Source organism: Ischnura elegans, chromosome 2 (assembly GCF_921293095.1).
Source record: "Ischnura elegans chromosome 2, ioIscEleg1.1, whole genome shotgun sequence".
Taxonomy (NCBI): domain Eukaryota; kingdom Metazoa; phylum Arthropoda; class Insecta; order Odonata; family Coenagrionidae; genus Ischnura; species Ischnura elegans.
Window position 1 is genome coordinate 28,297,751 of NC_060247.1, and position 19,888 is coordinate 28,317,638.

The 19,888-nt window shown below is 40.1% G+C and overlaps 1 protein-coding gene and 1 long non-coding RNA gene across 4 annotated transcripts in view; one reads left to right on the forward strand and one right to left on the reverse strand.

Moving 5' to 3' along the window:
- Positions 1–11,508, forward strand: part of LOC124153501 — a 66,815-nt gene extending 55,307 nt beyond the window's left edge. Inside the window, exon 3 of the long non-coding RNA XR_006863667.1 lies at positions 11,070–11,508. This is a non-coding gene — a long non-coding RNA (uncharacterized LOC124153501). The remainder of the gene's footprint in view (positions 1–11,069) is intronic.
- LOC124153499 overlaps positions 1–16,588 on the reverse strand; it is a 64,398-nt gene extending 47,810 nt beyond the window's left edge. For all 3 annotated transcript variants that reach the window (XM_046526701.1, XM_046526702.1, XM_046526703.1), the window contains exon 1: positions 15,998–16,588. The gene's annotated coding sequence lies outside the window, so the exon portion shown is untranslated. The remainder of the gene's footprint in view (positions 1–15,997) is intronic.
- Between the last annotated feature and the right edge of the window lie 3,300 nt (positions 16,589–19,888).

The window sequence follows — 19,888 nt, forward strand, 5'->3', positions numbered from 1 at the left end:
TCAAGTCTCCTGTTGATACGTAAGTATGAGTCATCATGTGCGTTTAACAGAGGATAGTGTAATTACTTCCAATGTTGTGTTTAAAGAGGTCCTCTGACCTCAATTTGTACATGAACATTCCAATTAAATTTGTACATAAGACCCTGCCTTTTTTTCTACATTTTAAAATTATAAACGCGGCTATCCCTCTGTGGACCTGCATTGAAAAGAGCGGGGGAAGCCCGCTGGGAGCGGGCGCATCACGATCGTATTTTCTTGATTCTAAATTTATTTTCACAAATGCACTTCCTTTTCGTGACACTTGGAAAGTTTTCGAAACCCGTTTCTCTCCTGTAATCACCACGAATATTCACCATCCAGAGGATTAGTCGTTCAGTTCACTTGAATATAATAAAAAACTGCTGTTAGGCGGTTATAAGAGAAGACTATGAGAGAAAATGGAACGCTGAAAGAATAGGCAATCGATAGGTTGGTGACGATGAAGTTAGAGCGTCTCTGTATCTGGAATTCACGCATTCTCTTTGACCAGTGGTTCAGTGAGGCAGGATGTAAGTAGGTCAAAACATGAACGTCAACGAATAAATAATACAAAAAGAAATATTGTGAAATAGACTAGAGGAAATGGAAGGTGATAGGTAGTGGATCATGCTAGGTGAGCTTTGAGAAAGTAAAATTACGAATCGAATAAATCGTAAACTTAGGATGCCATAAAGATGCCCCTGAAATATTTTGGTCACAATGGAAAGTTTCGAGTAAAACTCATTGTAGGGAGAGTGCAAAACGGCACATATTTCATTTACTTGGAACAAAAAGTGCACCATCATTAAGTTGAACGGCGCCATCGGCAAGTTAGAAGTTATCATTTGTTTTTCTATCATTCTGTTTACGAATTCTACAGAGAATTATGAAATGAAACAGAAACAATTTGCTGGAATGATTTTCTTTGGCCCGTTCTTGATCATCAGGCACAGCCCACCTTAACAGTAAATACCAGTAGGAAATGGCAACTATGTCAAATTATTACCATTCCGCTTTGTACATATTTTCCTTGTTATATTGATGAAATAACTAATAATTCTTAATAATAAATACTTCACACCCTCAAGAAGGCTCCACAGAAGGCTCACAATGAGGCTAGGACCTTTTGAAACCATTAGGATAGCTGAGAATGGTCGCGTTCTTGGTACGAAGGTTAATGTGTCAGCATTACTGTAGATGATGTGGGTACCTTGTTACATTTTCTCATAGGTTTTCCCCTTAATTTTTTGTAACCCAAACGTCGCTGATTTGGAATATCATAATATAAATAATGCCTCCAACAGAATAGAATCAATGGATTTTGTTTTACTCTTCCTGAAAACCAGTACTAAATATAAAGCACTGTAAGAATGCTGTGATATAGAGATTCACTCATTTCACATCATTTGTTAATATACTAGCTGATGAAAATGCTCAGCGACTCGAGAAATATCTTCAAAAAAGGAAATGTCAGACCAACAAAGATTTTCTGCAATTTAAGGGTCCATGAAAATGAATCTGAGGATACTGAATCCATGCCCTTCATTTATTATTGCGCCAAAAATATTTTAAGATAGAATTCCTCTCGCAGGAAATTGCTTTCCCTTTGTTTGGAACCAATTTATGTCGAAGAAGCACTCTGAACGTTTGACAACTGCTCATTAAATTGAAGCCGATGTCGTTCGTTCGATTAATGACTACGAAATGTTTTTTAACCTACGAAAGGCGCAATTTGCTTCGTTAGATAAGCAAGACGTTTTTAGCCGACCTATAGTCACATACGTGGAAGAAGACGGAGAATTCAATTTTTATCATAGAACCTGAGCTATTTTTTCTTCTTCCTCAAGTGACATCTACCGATGCATTGTGTGCCTCGGATCGGAACGCATTAGAATGGTGCTACAGCTAACGACATAGCTTTGGGGAAATTCAATTGAACCGAATTCCTGCTGATTTCCTTAGGGAGAACTCAAAAATATGCTCTTCAAAGATTTTCTATAGCCATGTCGTTTGCACAATATTTGGAGGAATTTCGGTACAATGACATTCAGTTTCTAAGTTGACTTCAATTGACTAAGTTAACTTTATTAACTTTTTCCTTTTTCTTTCCCTTATCAATAGTCTCTTTCACTTCTCCGATCAATTTACTCTCTATTCAGTGAGTTTCCAGTGCTTTCGGCACTAACTTAATGCTACGGATGATAAGTAGGGCACACGTTACGTAGAATAATTTTGCTTTGTGCAGAGCTGAAAAAAATTGGAAGTTGCTCCCTCGGCTTGAGTATAAATCAGGTCTCCAAATAGTCCATGAGTAGAGATGCATCCCAATCGTGGCAGTAAAGTGTTATAGAATCGAGGTAAAATATAAAAAAAGCACGAAGTATTTCTCTATTCCTGAATCTATTGATTTAGCTGACTCGAGTTGCAAGCTGCCGTGAGGAATCATCGTATCCTACATGTTAGCTATAACGGCCTAGGAGAGGACTTCCTACGCTCAAGTTATCTAGTCCACGGGCTGGGATTTAGTCTCGTTGCACCTCAGCTCTGTTGCATCCTCGTGTTTTCCCGTGCAGTCGATGTTGGGAAACGAGCCGGGTGCGCTCTTTGACGCTACGGGAGAGAAACAAAGCCTACTGGATACATCTGATCTCCACGGTGACCTTCAACCGTTCTTGACAGTGTATGTGTGGAGGTTTTTCAAACAAAAGTTACTTTTCTCGGAAGATCATGAGGTAGACACGTGTTCGCCTCTGGGCCAGCATCTGATTGGCTGACGGAGTTCGCGCTGTCCTGCCAATGAGAGAGCGGCTTCGGAGCGCGGGCTGCTTCTCAACTTTGCTGACAGGCATCCCGTTTACCGCTTCCGAGCGTAAAAACCCTTCGGCGCAGGTACTGAATGCAGAGGAAAAAGAGCGCGGAGGGAAATACCATAGCAATTCAGCGCACAACTTGACGGCCTGGCGTGAAATAGTGCGGCTCTGATTTCTTTAGGCGTATCGAAGCGACAGTTTGTGAGATTAGAGTTGTCGTTTGCTGTTGCTGAAAAGTTTATACTTACTGATTATTCAGAAAAATTAAATTATGCTCTGCATAATTTATTATTATTGTCAGCTCCACTAAATTTTAGCTGAAAAAGCAAATAAATGACTGTATAAAGAACATATCATACGAAATATAAACATCTATAATACGAAAATTAGTTCACCAAAAATAGTACATTGACAACTTTCTTTGATGTTTTTTTTTCAATTTTTAACTCACTCTTCCACTTTTTTTATTCAAATAAACATTGGTTATTCTGGAAATCCACGAAGAGAAACAGTAAGTAAAAATATTATCCGTTTAATATTTATTTACCTTGACCAATTCTCCTAAAATTGTAAATAGAAGAATGTACTTTTAGTGAAGTCCAGAAAATATGTGATTTTGCGCAATTTTTCGGCATTGCAAAGACGGAATATTGCATTCTTGTAAAAGTTTTAGTCTTACTAAGACATTTATTTAAATAAAATCGATAAGTTGGGAGAATGGGAAACGATGGAATGGTCTCTATTATAATTTAGGGTACTTGTTCTTCAAGTTAAGGAAACGCAGTACGACAGTGAACGGTTCAGTGCGTCGTGTGTGCACGGTCATAATAATATTCCAACTTTCCTTTCATCTTTCATGCAAAATTACAAACTACTTTCTTCTACGAGTGAAGAAAATTAAATTGTTAATATTTTCACGAGTTTGCACAAAAATTAAATAAATAAATGACGTTCATGTACATTTACAATTTTGCAGGTTTTCTGATTAATTCTTACAATTAGATAGTAAATTAGTTTATTGTCCGCAGTAAATTTGGGGTTCATTGTCACATGCAGAAATAATTTTTTTCCCCTGAACGATACGTCACTACTACAAGGATTATAATTGAGACATGGATACTATTTTGGTGACAAATGACGTTATTTAATGTCTCGGTACGAGGTTTTCCGTTTTACTGGTCGCATTGGTTAGGCCTGTCGTGTGGGAAATCCGGAAGTGGTCTGATCGTGATAAGGAACGCTCTACTTCAAGACACGAATACAATTCATGAGATAAAAAAATAGAATATTGTCATTTGTTGAATTCGCCTTAATTCTCTCCTTGATTCTTGCCATGGTGGGACACAAATAATGAAGAAACATCAGTTCTACTCCCTCTGTGGGGAGTTAAGTCTCCGTCTAAAAGCAATCCAAAAACACTGTCAAAAAGCACATTTAATGAATTATCATGTCCGTCTTCGAAGTATTTCATGCCATCAAAACCTTGTTCTTTCCTTCTGAATGAGCCAGGTTACCTTACCTTCCCATGTCGGGCTGGGAATAGCCCTATTACGCTGTCACGCCTTAACTGTTTCTCATTTGCCATTCGCTTTGACTTAGAGAAGAGAGTTAAAGCAAAGGGAATATCTGAAAAGGAACAGCACCCAAGCCTAGTCCTGTTTTGTAAGCCCCGAGACGGTCCGATTACCACCTTGTAGCGCCACGTGAATACGAGTTGGCGATTTTATACGGTTCACTCAGAGAAGAAATTGCCTCAAAAACCTGTAGCGCTGTGACTCGAAACTAATACAGGTTAATGAAATAAAATTGTTTCTTTGTCGTCTTTTGGACCAGCGGACTTCGCTATTCTGTGTATTTCTGTTGAGAAATGTCTTTCTGTGCAGAATTTCTTTATGCTCCATGTTACCCGTAAAAAAGGCAGTCGAAGGCAAAAAACCCTCGAAAATTGATCGTAGCATTCTTTAAAATCGAGTGAAGCATAAGATGAATTAACTACTGATCGCTAGTGATCTCCGGTTCCGACAGCTATTTTTCCAATGGAGTACTGTAGCAGTTATTTCGAAGTATATCAATCGAGTTTAAGTTATGCGTTAAAAGCATTTCGTCACGAGTGAGTTAAAATGAAGTGGCATTTCTAAACATTAAGTTTCATTTACTTTTAATTACTATGTTATCACTATTTAATTACTGTGTCATGGATAGAAATGCAAATTATACTATTGCCAAAGGACTCAAATCCTTGTGAATCACACGTAAAGGCGTCTGCATCATGGTAAAGATAATGATTAGTTAGGACAACAGCGAAGCAGGTGAAAATGTCTTTCCATAATCATGCACGTAAATAGTGGAAAACTCGAAGGAGTAATTTTTAATCAGAGTCACACTTACCGTTGTTAGTTCACTATTTTATTCTCACCCACCCTCAGACGCATTTGAATTTAAGGATCTTGGTGTCTAATCATCGAAGGATTCTCTTTGAATGCTAAATTTGAAATCTCCAGGGAATAAAGACGGAATTGTTGCATCATATTTCGTTCCGAAGTGCAGATACAGTACCTCATCGATAGAAGCCCTGATTTTGATGGGTGAACCACTCTTCGAAACGTGGTTGGAGGTGGAAATACTTATTATAGTGTTGAGCCCCCTCTGCAAGCTACCTTTCCTGCATTATCCAGTTACAAATCAAAACAAGCATTTACCAATAATCTCCGAAGAATATTCTCCCATTACTCAATTTTGACCCCTCTCTTAAGCACTGACAAATGCGATTTCTTGAAAGTACCGAAATGGTAGGGCAGAAGCGTCGTCAGGTGGTTTCGTACCTAAGATTACGCCTCTTGGAAAAAAACAACAACTTTGTTCAAATTCAATTATTTGCAGCAAGAATTCAGCGATTTTCTATGACATTTTCCTATCCTCTTAACTGTAGAGATATCAAATCCAGCTCCAGCGTTTCGGATGATGGCTTGGCTTGACTACTAGCCTAATTACATTATGCTAATGGCGCATAATAAGTACGAAACAAATGAGGAGAAGCCGATGAAGGAAATGCAAGGCACGGAGATGAAGGAAATGCAAGGCAAGGTGGAATGGAATAATGCCGACTTTTCACTGTTGAAATCCTGAAGAGGAGATTAATTGAATTGGAAATCTGGGTTGAAAGAGGCATGGAACACGGGATTGTAGGAGAGAAATGAAGACGCTGATTGCGGAAATTCGGCGGAGGCAGATTATGGGAACGGGCATGCATTTGAAAAATTAACGCCATTATAGAGGTGAGAATGTCATGCGATCATGCTTGATTGGCGAAGAACAGGAATTTTTAATTGAATGAAGACCGTGAATGATTATAATTATTGGTTTTCCTGGCGGGAAACAAATCAGAGAATAAAACCGTACAGCATTAATTCTTACCAAGGCAAGTTTCAATAGAGCTATCCTAGTGTCTATTATCTGAACAGCGATATGCCAATGGCATTGACCTCACTCCTTTCTGCTCCAGCTAAATAGAACTTTGTTCGAGGTTGGCCGATGGACTTGATCGTTAAAATAAATAGAAGATAAGAAATGCGCTGATACGTAACGTGGATTATGCGCCAAAAGTTAACAGAGAAACACTAACGAACTCGCGAAAAACTACCCAATGAAGAAATAAGGATTCATGGACAAGGATATTCGATCCTAAGATTCGATTAATAATTTTTTAAACCGATATTAATTTGCAACTAACTTCAAGCCTAAATTTATCATTTGTAAAGTTAATGATTACGTTTGACGTAAAAATATTTTTCAGCGTGAGAAACATGTGAGATAAATAAACTATGATTCCGTTGCATGAAATTCTCGAAACCGTAAATTTTACTGTCAGTGGTGAAGATTAATTAAAGTAAGAGACTTGCATAATTTGTTTTTAATCACCTAATGCTGTTAATGAATGCGTGATAATGGCCAGTCTCCATGAATCGATTAACGAACAATTAAGGAAATTGAAGATGGGGTACAAAGAGATAGGCGCATTTTACTGCGCTTCCTTTGTTCCACTTTGCGTATGTCGCGAACACGCCGCATCGACTGCATATGTATGTAATTCCGGAAATTAAGTGCTGATATAGTTAGTCACCAACACATAATAACTGAACGAAGGAAAAAGGTGACGACGGTCTTTCTTATTGGGAAATTTATTACTGCGTAGGAAAACCTAATGGGGTAATGAGGAAACTAAAATCCGACCTCCCAGGCTGTGACATAATTACAAGCTTTAAACTTCTTCCCGCGGTGTTAGATTAACGAATTTTTCTTGAGCCGAATGATGGACTTATTTTCCGTCCTCATATCATGTTAACACCGATTTGAACTGGCGACTGTATATCCCCAAAAACCAAGATCTGGAGCCGTTTGGTTGTCCGTTAGCCGGTGAATTTTTTTACTGGCCTACCCTTAAACGTGTTAAATAGTTGAAATGTTGTGTCTTACTGAAGTTAACTTGGGTAAATACGCGTCCAGGATGTGAAAAAAGTCGTTAACCGCAAAGCCGGCAGAACCAAAACCTTTTATCCGCTACGAGCCCGCAAAATATGCGCGTATACAATTGCTTCGTTTACATCAGAGTTACCTCTCCGTTAGATATACGATTGATTCTAGTGTAATTAAAACTCTTAAGGTGATTTTCCTTTGCGCGGTCACTATTGTTTGAAGTGGTCCTTGTTTGTGTCCAACATTATACCCCGTGTGTCAATTGATTGGCCTTCGCATCACATTGGCTGTTATCCGGTTCCGAACGGAGTGATCAGAGTCCTCTGGATTGTTGATAATACACTACAAAGTTGACCCTATGAGGGAGTAGTGTAGAGAACTGCCATCCAGAGGACTCTGGGAGTGATGTGCTTGCAGTGCCCTCCTCAAAAAGCTCAAACAGGGATCTATGAAAAATTTCTCCCACCACCGGGATTTGAACCCGGGGTAACGATTTGAGAAGCCAGATGCCACTGTAACGACATTGTTCGCATCAGTGTTCCCACTTCGTGAGCTAACCGCTTGATGTTAGTGGAAAAATCAACGATGAAGGCGATATTCCTGCCGTGGCGGGAGAGGAAACTGGTTATAGCGACTTCCGCAAACGGACGTCTGGGGTGGACCGTAAACTCGGTACACGTTGAACTTCGCGAAATTCTTCGAAGGGAAGCGCTGAATTTCCTGGAAGACTTCGTCTACTCCGAAATATCATCTCGAAGGGACAGCCTCGCGACGTGAATTTCAATCCAGCATCCGCAACGTGGGATTAGATGTAGGCACACTAAGACTTCCACGACGACATTTTACTTTTCGAGGCATAAAGCGGTGTTCGTTACCTGGTAAGTTTTCAACAACATGCTCTTTCAACAGTGACGGATACATATGGGGGGCACAGGGGGCGCACGCCTCCCCCTTGCGGGGCCACCTGCATTGCCTAACATTGCAGAACCACATTTGTAACTTTTTTATATCATAAGATAGCATAATTTTGTACACGCATAAAATCAGCTTACACGAAACTTTCTCAAACTTTGCATGCGACATATTTTTCATTCCGATAAAAGTAAAGGTAGCTTAAGAAATATTTTGCGCCCACCCCCTCAAGTTTTTTTTCTGTATCCGCTACTGCGTTTCAATAAGCGTTTCCCCGTCCACGTGGACAGAAAAGCCTGGGGAACGATGAGAACTGGTTGTTGGAAACTACAGAAAAGTCCGCTTTCCTTGTATTAGCTATCCATGCGAAACTTATACCGTTCCAATCACCGCGATCAAATTTTTTACACGCGTCAATAGAGTGAAAATTTTTCAAAGCGTTCATCACTTCTGCTACTCCATCTTAAGCCCATTATTAAGTTTTTTTAATTTTATGCTCAGACATCGTATGCTTTCAGCTCCTTTATATTTCACTGTGCACTTGAAGGGGTCTATCAGATATAGTGAAATATGTTTTCACTGTACTTTAATAATACATTTTAGTCAATGCTATTTTTCTTGGAGGCTGTTATTATCTCCACCCCAAGTGTTTCAAACGCTATCATTAAAATTCTACTAACTAATAAAATATTATGATGATTTGCGGGACGCTCTATTTTTGAAAATTTCTTACGGATTAACAGTACTAGACACCAATACACGAGCCTGCATATTTTTCGACATTTGAATGTATCGAGACTCTTGCGTCCCTCCTTTTTATTCAAATGATTACTATGTTTTGGTTCTATTTTCAGAATATTTATATTGAAATTAGTGTTTACAAACTGGAGGAAATAAACCGAGCTCCGTTATGTTTTTATTGGGAAAAGCGGTGATTCAATCACTGTGGAAAGAGTTATCTCTTGTCCACGGTGAGATAGAGACTCCAGCCTGAGTTTTTGCGATAAACTTGGGGTTAAATTTGCGTAGTGTTTACTTGACACAAGAACAGCATGCAGGAGAAGGTTAATCAGTTTGCTTGCTTTTTTGAGGCCAAAATTAACGGCAAATCAGTAAGTGGAGAAACTGGTAAAAGCTACGAGCTAAAATCGCAAGCACAAGCATTGCCTTAAATCTATAAAATTATAAAATAATCAGACACTATTGTTAGAATATTGATGGTATTTCGGGAGGATAGTAAAGGTGATTATTTTTGTACAGTGACAATGATACCTATGATGTGATGTGATGATTACTTTCAAAATATTATTTTAAAATCCAGGGGAAGCGTGTTTTCCCCACTATAGTACTGAATTCGCTTGAAATTACTGAAGTATGGCCGACGCTAAGATCTCATAGTGGGAAACTTAAGTTTCATAAAAAGGCAATGTATTACGCCGTAGTTTTGTGAGCGTTCAGCATATTAGTAAACCAAGCAGTGACACTAAGATAATCATCAGGAAAGTTATTTACTACCATTAGATTCATTTGTATGAGCATCCTTCGGCAAAAAAGGGAAAATTTCAAAATAAAAAAAATATTTGTCTTTTTGAGGAATCTACATTTGATTCCCAGAACTTCTAACATACTATAAAAATATCCTTACATTAGTGAAAGCGTGATAAATGGAAAATTTAAGTCCGCGATACGATTATTGATATGTTAATATTGTCATTCAGCCATATTTTAGCGATTAGTTCGATGTCATAAATAAACAAGGATTTCCCGTAAATTTTATTCACGTTTGTCTTGAAGGGATAAATTTTAAAAATCCAATTTTCAAGACATTCTTTATGATAGCAATCTTTCAAAATTCATGAAATAGATGGTAGTGGTCGTTCCTCGGAGGAGTTTCATTTCATGAATGAAAATTATTAACACTTTTCATGCAAAAAAATACTTAGCTCGGATCTTTTTATACCGACTGAAAAGATGATTTATCTTTCCTGTGTATTAAAATGGACTAATCAAACTCATCCTTAATGGGTTCATAACATTTCCTTCGCATGATGTAGGGTGCTTGGATTTCCTACTGGACGATCGCGTTGAGTTTGCCGATCAACCTGATCAACTTATTTGCGGGGAGAGTATGAGGTCTCAGCGCGATTACAGTGCAGTGTTGGGTCGACTTCAATCGAGGAGAAAATTACATTGTGTTTGACAACTTGGTAACGTTTTTTTCATTTTACCGGGAAATGGATCAACCCACTGGTGTACTGGTGTGAGACTGGGCAAGAGGATATCCGGTAGAAATATTCGCACCCGGGCGTCTCTAAAATGAGGAGGGCCTATCTTGATAGCCGAATGCGAGGATAGCCGACCCGAAGTCTCCGCGACGGACCAGTCTTCGAGGGGTACTGGGTGGTCGGAGCGGCAACATCGCGGAAAAGTCAAGCCCACAAATCGCGCTCGCTTTACGACCAATGGCAAGCGCGCGCCTCCGCAGCGCTCCTCCAATTCGCGGAATAGATGCCGACGGACGGTGTGATCTCATAATATCGCCGACCCTGCTCTCGTCCAGAGACTTAATCAAATCCGGGAAAAAAAGAAGAAATACGTCTCCAGGTTCTAGCAGCGCCCAGTCTTTCCGGTGTGGTTGAAATGTAAGAGACGATCTTTTATGCCTCCGAAATTTCCCCACTAACTTATAAATTTTGTTTTTGGTAATTGCATACATCACGGTCTTCATCAAATCACGGAAATATATAATCACGTTTCCAAGTTCCATTAATTCGCAGGCTGTATGAGGTGACATAAGTAATAATGCCGGTAATGACGATGAGGCATCGTATTATTTTCTTGAAATTTCCATTCCAGGTGTACTCTTCGTCGAAAAACATTCAAATCCTGCTTTTGGAGGTGGAATTTACGTTTCCCACTGCTTTTTTCGAGGGAGTAAACTGTGAATTTAATGATACTTTATATCAAGAAAATGACAAAAACTAAAGAAATATGAAGTTATAATCTTGTAATCGGCCATGTTCAACGTCGTGAAAAATGGGCAAACGTTCACCTTAAAAATAAATATCGATTTATGATGAAGAATATGGCAGAAAATTCTCCAAGGAGAGTTAAAGGCGGAAACCCATGTTCAAGAGGCTAATAAAAAAATAGACGAAGGAAGCAAAAAGAAAGGTGCTATCTTACACATCGGCGAACTAAGGCCTTGGAAAATGCAACCCAAACAACTGAAAATCTACGTACCCAGTCCAGGTAACTCCAATTCAGAAAACTTAAATAAAAAGTTTCCAACGTTTTTATTTTGACCGGGAATTTTTGGATGGTTTAGTCAAGTTAAGGATGTCATCAGTTTTTCGTCCAAAATAATTCAAAAAGAAAAAAAAATAGCGGAGCTCATTTAACCATTTTCGCCATACTTTCGCGTTCGCCGTGGATTTATTCTCGGCGTGAATATTTTCCGGACAACTTTAATTTAAAGGACCTCATTTCAATTGAGAGAGACACTTTCATGGATGGGCATCGTTTCCATGCGATGGAATAATGCCTTCCACAATGATTTACACTCTCCTATCACGTCCTCACCGAGCAGCTGCGTATCGGCCGACAGACGCTGTCGCAATAGCAGTTAACCTTCGCTATTCCAAGAATCACGTTGGCTCGTTTTTCTCGAGCGCATTCACATCCAGGTTATGATGCTGAGACGGCCTAGCGTAACTCCGGTTATTCGGCTGTATATAATAAATTGATACACAATCGATGGAAGTTATTGATAAACAATCATAATTTGTTTCGTTTTACATTTACTTTTTCAATTGTTTAGTTTTACATTTACTTGGTAAACAGTTTCTATTTTCTGACTGATTATAACTTCAAAGCGGTGCATCGATAATGAAAATATAAAACGACTTATTCGATGAAGTCTAAGACAACGTCGAGTGGAACTCTGTTATGAAGTACAGAGAACCATATGTAACTATCACATATATTATAAATCATAAAACTATCGATGGGAGTGATTGATAAGCAATGATAATGTGACCAAATCCTTGGAGAGTTTTTTGTTTTTTGACTAGCCTGAAAGAGTTGAATTTATGATGACAAAAAACACCGCAAATATAAAAGTGAAATAAAAGATAATCAAGCGGAACGCTGTTCGATTTTCTTATTTCTAACAATTAACTATAATTATTTGCATGATTCCTCGCATATTTCTAAGGCAGTTCTATCTTTCAAATCGAGTGAAGTGGTGAACACAGTTGAAGTGCCTTGATGATTACGCTTTGAGACGGAAACACTGATCCTAGAGTTGAAATTTATCAGCGTGGTGGACTTCTGACACGCACTCATTCACTAATAATACACAAAACGTAGATATTTGGATTACGAATGTTATGGAGCGTTGAAAATTAAGCAGATCGTCGATAAATCAAGTACTTTGGCCTAAGAAGCAGAGCCTATAGGAAGATAAATCGGTCCAATTCCTCAGCAACGTCCTCAAACCGTTCTTTGTTCACCCAACTTGCGTTGAAATATATGTATATGCATACGGCAAAATATTTTTTTGTTTTGAGAAGCATGTAAGCAGATATTTAATGTGAGACACATCGCCCAGAAGGATTCTGGTTTCCTGTGCGAGCGGAATTAATTTCTCATGGCAACAGTGCGTTGCCTCTTACTTTCCCCGACAGTCTGACGTTCTCATACATTTGAGAGAGTCACTATGACGTCATGCCGAAAGGAAAACATAAGACATATTCCGTGACGATGGCCGATTGCATATTCCAAAACACACCCACGCGCACAGGAAGAATTGGCAATCCGAAGACGTCATCATCGGCAAAGGCATCGCTCCAAGCGGAGTTTCTTTCTTTTACTACCGCGGCGGGTGATCCTACGCTTTCCTCTCCTATCAGGAATCCGTTTCTCGCGAGGGACGACAGGAGTAAATAAACACATTGGCCGACCTCCGCGAATCTCCAGATTTATTCTGCATGACTCGTCCCGGTTTGGCCCCGTTCTCACGAACGGCTCGTGGGCGGTAGTTACTTGAGATTAATCATACCATAGGTCAATGCCTGAAAAAAATCATGTTAATGCTGTAACTCTCATTAGCAAAAGAAATTTTTCGGTTTTATAACTCAATCATGGCCATCGTTTATCAAAAAAATCGACGCATCGTGAGGTATTGAAAATAGAAATACCTCATAATAAATTTTACCTCTTAGGGTATCGGGGTAAGTTAATTTTTGTCTTGAGTAATCATGCATTATAATTTAAGCTCCACTTAAGATGCATTTATAGTCATGGAACGAATTACCAGTCTTTTAAACGCAAAGTACTTGAGTCTCCTCCTGTCTTCACTCATTCCTGCGTTTTTTTGAGGTAATGGAAGAGGACGGTAAGCGAGAAGTATGCCGCGAAGGTTAACCTGTCGATTCGTTAATACTGTTAGACAATCACGACATTAACTTCTCATCCAACAGATCCTCTTTCGTGAGGTAGCCCCGAAAGAATTACATATAATTTTTATTAAAAAATTAAAATGCGCTCTTCTAATTGTATGCAATCCACTGATGGCCACAAAAGAATAGTCTTTTTGCACCATATTTATCTCAATTATTCTACAACATTAGAAATTATTAGCTTAATTTGGTTTTGATGGATGTATAAGAAAACAAAAAAAGTTAATAAGTGATAGATAGAATGCGTCGTATTGAAGAAAACGCGTATCATGCTTCCTTTACTATAAAACTCATTATACAAATAGAATTATGAACTTGAACCTTGACTGTTGAATTACCAGCTAAATAATTCTGCCATTCAAGTTGCATGAAAATGGAGTCACGGTGGGCTTAAGTAACTAGAAATATATGAAATTAAAAAAATATAAGGACTCATTTTCCAAATTCCACGTAATGTTAATAAACTTCGATGGATGTCTTCTATGACGGCTATTTTTATAAAATAACATAGGTACGCGAAAAATATTTGTTTTGATTCTAGCAGTCGCAAACATTTTCTACACTTTTCTTCTCCAAGTTCTCAGGAAGGGGACCGAATACCTCTCAAAACTACTTCTGCCTAGGAAATTAGCCAGTACCACAAGTGGTGGGAAGGAAGTTAGGATTGAGATCTGCCGCCGGTGTAACCTTTCTCTTGGTGAGAGACGGATAGTAAATAACGACCGGTTACATTCGACGTACAAAATGCTCTTCCGAAGTTCTCCCCGACAATAACACAAGGGTAGTTTTAATCTTTAGAATAATAGTCTGACCCACAAGGATTGGCAACCGGGCGCCCCTCCTCCCTAACGTGGTCAGTAGTCAGTACCCAAGCTCCTGCGGACATTCGAACCCAGGTAAAAGAAATACGCTCCCACGCTGTCCCTCATTTCTCCTGGAAGAATTTATCGACGTCGATGACCGTTGCGGGGCCTTAATGATGCTTAAGGTGATAAGGACTGGAATTTGACAAACGGTTTACCTATAACGCACGTAAAACAACCACTTGCTAACCCAGCAACGTTAGGAAAACTTAAGGAAATCTGCCTTGTTGAAGCAAGGAGGGAGAAGGTGAAGAGATAATTCAGGTACTCTAATACCAAAGCACATCCTTCTTGTGAAGAAGTTATTTTTGCACTCATCTGTTGGGCAATCCGTCTCGGATACTTTATCTCTTCCATCGCATCTAGATATGAGAGGCTTCATGTGAAAGATATCTTCCTTGTTATTGCTGGACGTTCGCTTTTCTTTAAATATAAAGTTATATTAGCCTAAAGGCTATGAGTAACCCATGCGAGGGATGAATAATAGAACCTGAGAAAAATGCTTTACATTAGTGTAACTGGAAGAGAAGTCTTAGAATAATGACTCATGCTCAATTAAAAGGTCAGTAGTACGAAGGAAATTATTAGTGTAGACTACACGAGGAGGCCAAACTCCAATTAGGTTAGAGTGAGTGCAAGTGCAGAAATCCACAGGAAAGCGAAATAAATCATTTATAACTAGGCCATTGTGATTATAACCCTGTTATTCAGTGGCAAGATCGATAGTTCCTTCATGCCTACACGCATTCACGTGCGCTCCTAGCTGCTTATGTGTAGGTTCAAACTAGAGGGAAAGTAGGGCATTAGCCTTACTCGAAAGAGGGAAAAATCGCTCGGGGCTGCACTAAGCGTCCGTGGACGGAGACCGAAGCGTCACATGTCGTTACGACGTCCGAAGATCATCAAAACAACAATGCCACGGGCGTGCGGTGGGTGGGTTGTTTGTGACGGAGGCCGCGACATCCGGCGCGGCAAGGACCTCGCTTATTGATAAGGCGCTTGTGAACTGCCAGTTGGCTGGACCTTAATACAAGCACTCAAGATAATAATCGATGTTTTCGTCTAAGTAATCCCTTTTCCAGCGAAATAGATGGATATAGGGTGGTAAATAACCCGTAACCCAGGCTGCATTCGTCGAAGTAATCTCCGTTATTTCACGGAAGAAATTAAGCATTCTCAGTAGGTCGGTAGATACTTGTCTTCTCGTCATGGTCAATGTCTTTTAGCGTGATAACTGTAATATTCCGAGTGCATTGGTACTCAGTGCTTGAATACCTTGGAAGTATTCGAATACCTTCAGGGCATGATTTGTAGGAGTTTATGTATGCATTAGAGGGGGAACTCGAATACCCAAATGATTGATGGATGATTATGACCACTGTACGAATCTGAGGACTCGATTACCTCTTGGGTACTCGAGTACTTTTGGCTCGCTCTTGGCGTTGGGATATCAACTTACTAGAAGGTTGTTTGGTATGGATTCCTTCGCCAAACGCCTCCAAGGTCCTCCACGTTAATCACCGGAGATCTTTGACGTCACGGGTGTCAACGTCCATGTACCCACGAGAAAGCTGATGAACGCCACAGTTCACCTGCTTGATGAAAACAGTAGCCGTCTCCGTCCTTGCCTCCTCAAGTCACTAATTCCACACAAATCACCGCCAACACTTGTTCCACGTTCACCAAGTTTCCCTTCGCAGCACTCACCAACACATTCACTACGAAGCCAAGAGCGCCCGATCACGGAAAGCCACAGGTTACTGTTCCGTCCCGACGGGGCCGTACGAGTCACGCGCTGACCGACACGCCAAACGTCCTTGAACTATCGCTCCCTAATTCTCACTCGGTCCAGCGATGTTTACAGTGGTATCCTGTAGATTTCTGGGATTGGGTTTGCGTGAAAGGGTTGGCAAAAATCCTCTCCGTTTTGTTCACTCTAGTCTTTTAAAATTCCGAAAGCCTCTATCGCTCCTCAGTAACCGAGGAGAAAGTCGGATGGTATTTCGTTTACGTGGCGTGCTGTGAGCCCGACTGTTTGAGGGCAACTGAAGCCAGGGGGGCTGGGTCTCTGCGATAGCTCTCCCCTCCGGACTTCCCCAACCCACCCCACCAACCTGATAGCCTTCCCCTCTCTTCTCTCCCGGTTTTCCTCGTCCCCCACCCTCTCCACTCGTATCTCCTCTTACCTCCTCATCCCCCTCTTTCCTTCCCCTGTGCGAATCCCTTCCCCTCTTTTCCGTCGTGAGGGCTTCCCATTCCACAGAGCCCATTGCCTGACTCCCGTGCCTCACATCGCTCGCACTCCCCCATCTCTTCCTCCGGCTTCTCCTCCGTCGCCTCGGCAAGAGGCGACGCCCAGGAGAAGCGAGGAAAGTGATGAAGAGAGTGAGGGAGATTGATTCGGCACATGCGCAGAACGCCTTTCGATGTCGTATCTTTATGCGTCACCGTGTTCCAGGTATTCAGAGAGCGCTCTCGAAGCTGGGGAGAGCGTTCCTTTCATTGCTCTCATTGTTGTTGCCATTATTCGCTCTGGAGAAGGCCGCGGGAAGGGATGGGGGATGAAAAATTGGTGGGCACCGCTGAGGTTTTTTGTATCACATTTCATGTGTTTATTCAGCATTTCCGTAACTCTAAATGAAATAAGTGTGATGAGAGAGTGGAGGATTTTTTTATTAAATTTGGTGAGTTTATTCAGATACTGCATTACAAAAATGAAATGCTAATGAGAAAGTTTAATTAGTACACGTATTATTTGATGTATAAAATCGTTTGCTCTGATTTTTTTCGCCGGGAATATTTTCGCTTGTTACATTCGCTGAAGCTGAAATACTTAATAAACTCGTGTGCGAAATATTGGTGCAGACTCATTCATGTTGACTTTTTATTATCAAGCACCGTTATAAACTGTGAGCATACAGGAATGCAATTAGGGATACTTGTTATATTTTTCTCATATTTTGAAAATTATTCCTGCCCTTTGTTCTTCCTTCACTTTGGAAAATATTGCAGGTAAGAGAGATTTTAATGAGATGAAGTTGAAAGGAGATTTTACGTACGAATTATTAATGATTGGCGTGTACATCGAGGGGAAATATTTGCCTACTCTCACTGTATCTTTGTCCTTTCTCCATTTTTTAATCACCGAGATAAAGAATAGGGTCGTTCACTTGAATCCGAAATCGCGATTCGTTAAAAGGAATTCGGTAAATGGAAAGGAAGATAAGTTATGACAAAAAAAATCTTCCATGCATAGCCATAATATTGTAAGTATAAAATAAGAAAACGCGATAGCTTTCAAGAGTTGGTGACGTCATTAGTTATTTCTCACTTACTCGTCATGAGAGAACTTTTCGTTTACGAAAGGAATCGCTGACCAGAGAGCTAAGAGCATTGAACCAAACGAAGCCTCTACACAAGGTCGAGGAGTTCTTGACCGCTCAAATGGTGAACTGCTCGGCATGAGTTTGCGAAGTGAATCTTATCTGCGCAAGAGGTCAATTGTAGAGGTAATTGCCATATGCGTATGAGGCCGTCGATTTTTCACGGCGAATAGTTCGAGGAGTAGGCGATGAATCGAAATACGGGCCTCTTTATTTTTAAAGCACTGACACAATCGACAAGAAAATAAAACTGGCGCTCAGGTCAAATGAGACCTTATTTAATATAGTAACACATGTCTTGGATTTCGTTGATTTTTCCATCGTCACTTTCTGTTCTCGAAAAAATCAGTCGGTGAAAATATGTTTGTTTATAATTGGTTATATCTGCATATAGTCATTGAATGTGAGAAAAGGAAAGACAGGATATTGGAGTCGTTTGCGAAATTTTCATATCCATGTCCGACTATCGAAAAAATAAAATATAAGCGTAATTTCTTTCATCGGTTTTCTCCGTATTTTTCGATCCATTGGATGGAGTTATGGAGTCTTTCGAGATTCTATACCCTCTCATCGAAGCAGCGTGAAAAGTTGTAGATGTCATTCGCTGCTACCGTCCTCGCTTACCTGTCACTGACGTATTTCGCTGCTACAAAAAGTGGATGTTTCGGAGCGTTCTCTTGTTCCCTCTTTTCAACCGGTTTTTAATCAATTTTTCATCGTTATGGCCGCAAGTATGTGAATCGCTATTTATTGTGTTCGAGGCATAGGTTTAGGGAAACAGTATGTTCTATGGTTCTTTGTATCGCCTCCGGCAAAGTTTCGGTATATCTTTACACCATCATCAGGTCTTGGCCAATTAATTATTGCATAAAATTAAGGTCTGATAACACCACTAACTTTTCGAGAGAGGCTGTTTTTCGAATTATTAATGTAATATTCGCGCGGCTGTCTCAATCGATGTTTTCTTTCCGCTCGAAATTTGAAAAAAATGTTCCATTCTTCGGCACAACTGTCACATTCAGAAATTAATTTGAGAATATTGGTCCAAGCAAACAATCCATTAAGAATGATCGCAGGCTTTCCCGGCGTATAGAATCGTGGAAGGTTAATCGGGAATGCCACCGGGTCAGTTTCTCCAACTCCATCTAGGCGGACGCAACGTTTCGATGTACGACGATCTGAGATGCCCGGATGACGATGGACAACTCCTACATCGTCTGAGATGGAGTTGGAGAACCTGACCCGGTGGAATTCCCGAGTAACATTCCAATAAATAATCCACAATACTTTAAAAATCAGGAGATCTAAGCATGCTGGGGTGGAATTTTACCATATTGAAAGAAAAACATGCAATTTTCTACGATAATACACTAATTTTATTTTGTTCTGCATCGAATGTCATTCACTGATTCAAGGGATATAATTGTCAACAAAGGCCAGGATAATGGAGGGGATCGGGTTGGTTTTGGTTAGTTCAAGTCCTTGGATGTGAATCGGGCTTGGATGTCAATTTTCGAGGAAGGGTGATCTCGTGCTACGTGGAGGGAGACTCAGATACAATAATCCGTCCCTCATATGAGACTTTAAGCTGTGGTCCTCTGAGCGCCTTTTGTTTGGTGCAGGGTAGTACCGACGCTGGGTTTCTCTCTACCCTCACCTCATTGCGCAAATTGCCTTTTGATTCTATCGCCTCCATCAAATACCACAGCAAAGGTTTCGCTGATTTATCTTTGCAGTAATTCTCGCGTCCTTCTCTGCTGGGGGTTTCATGTGTATAAAGCTGGATTTACTCAGGGTATAGTGTCGTTCGCATAGAAACAGTGTTAAAATTATTGTGTATAATTCGGTAGATGGAAGAGAAAGAAAAGTTACAGCGAAAAGAGGAATATCTTCCCCATTCAGCCTATCCTACATTAGTGGTTTTCCATTTTTTCTAGTTTCACCGCATCCAATATTACCGTTGACTG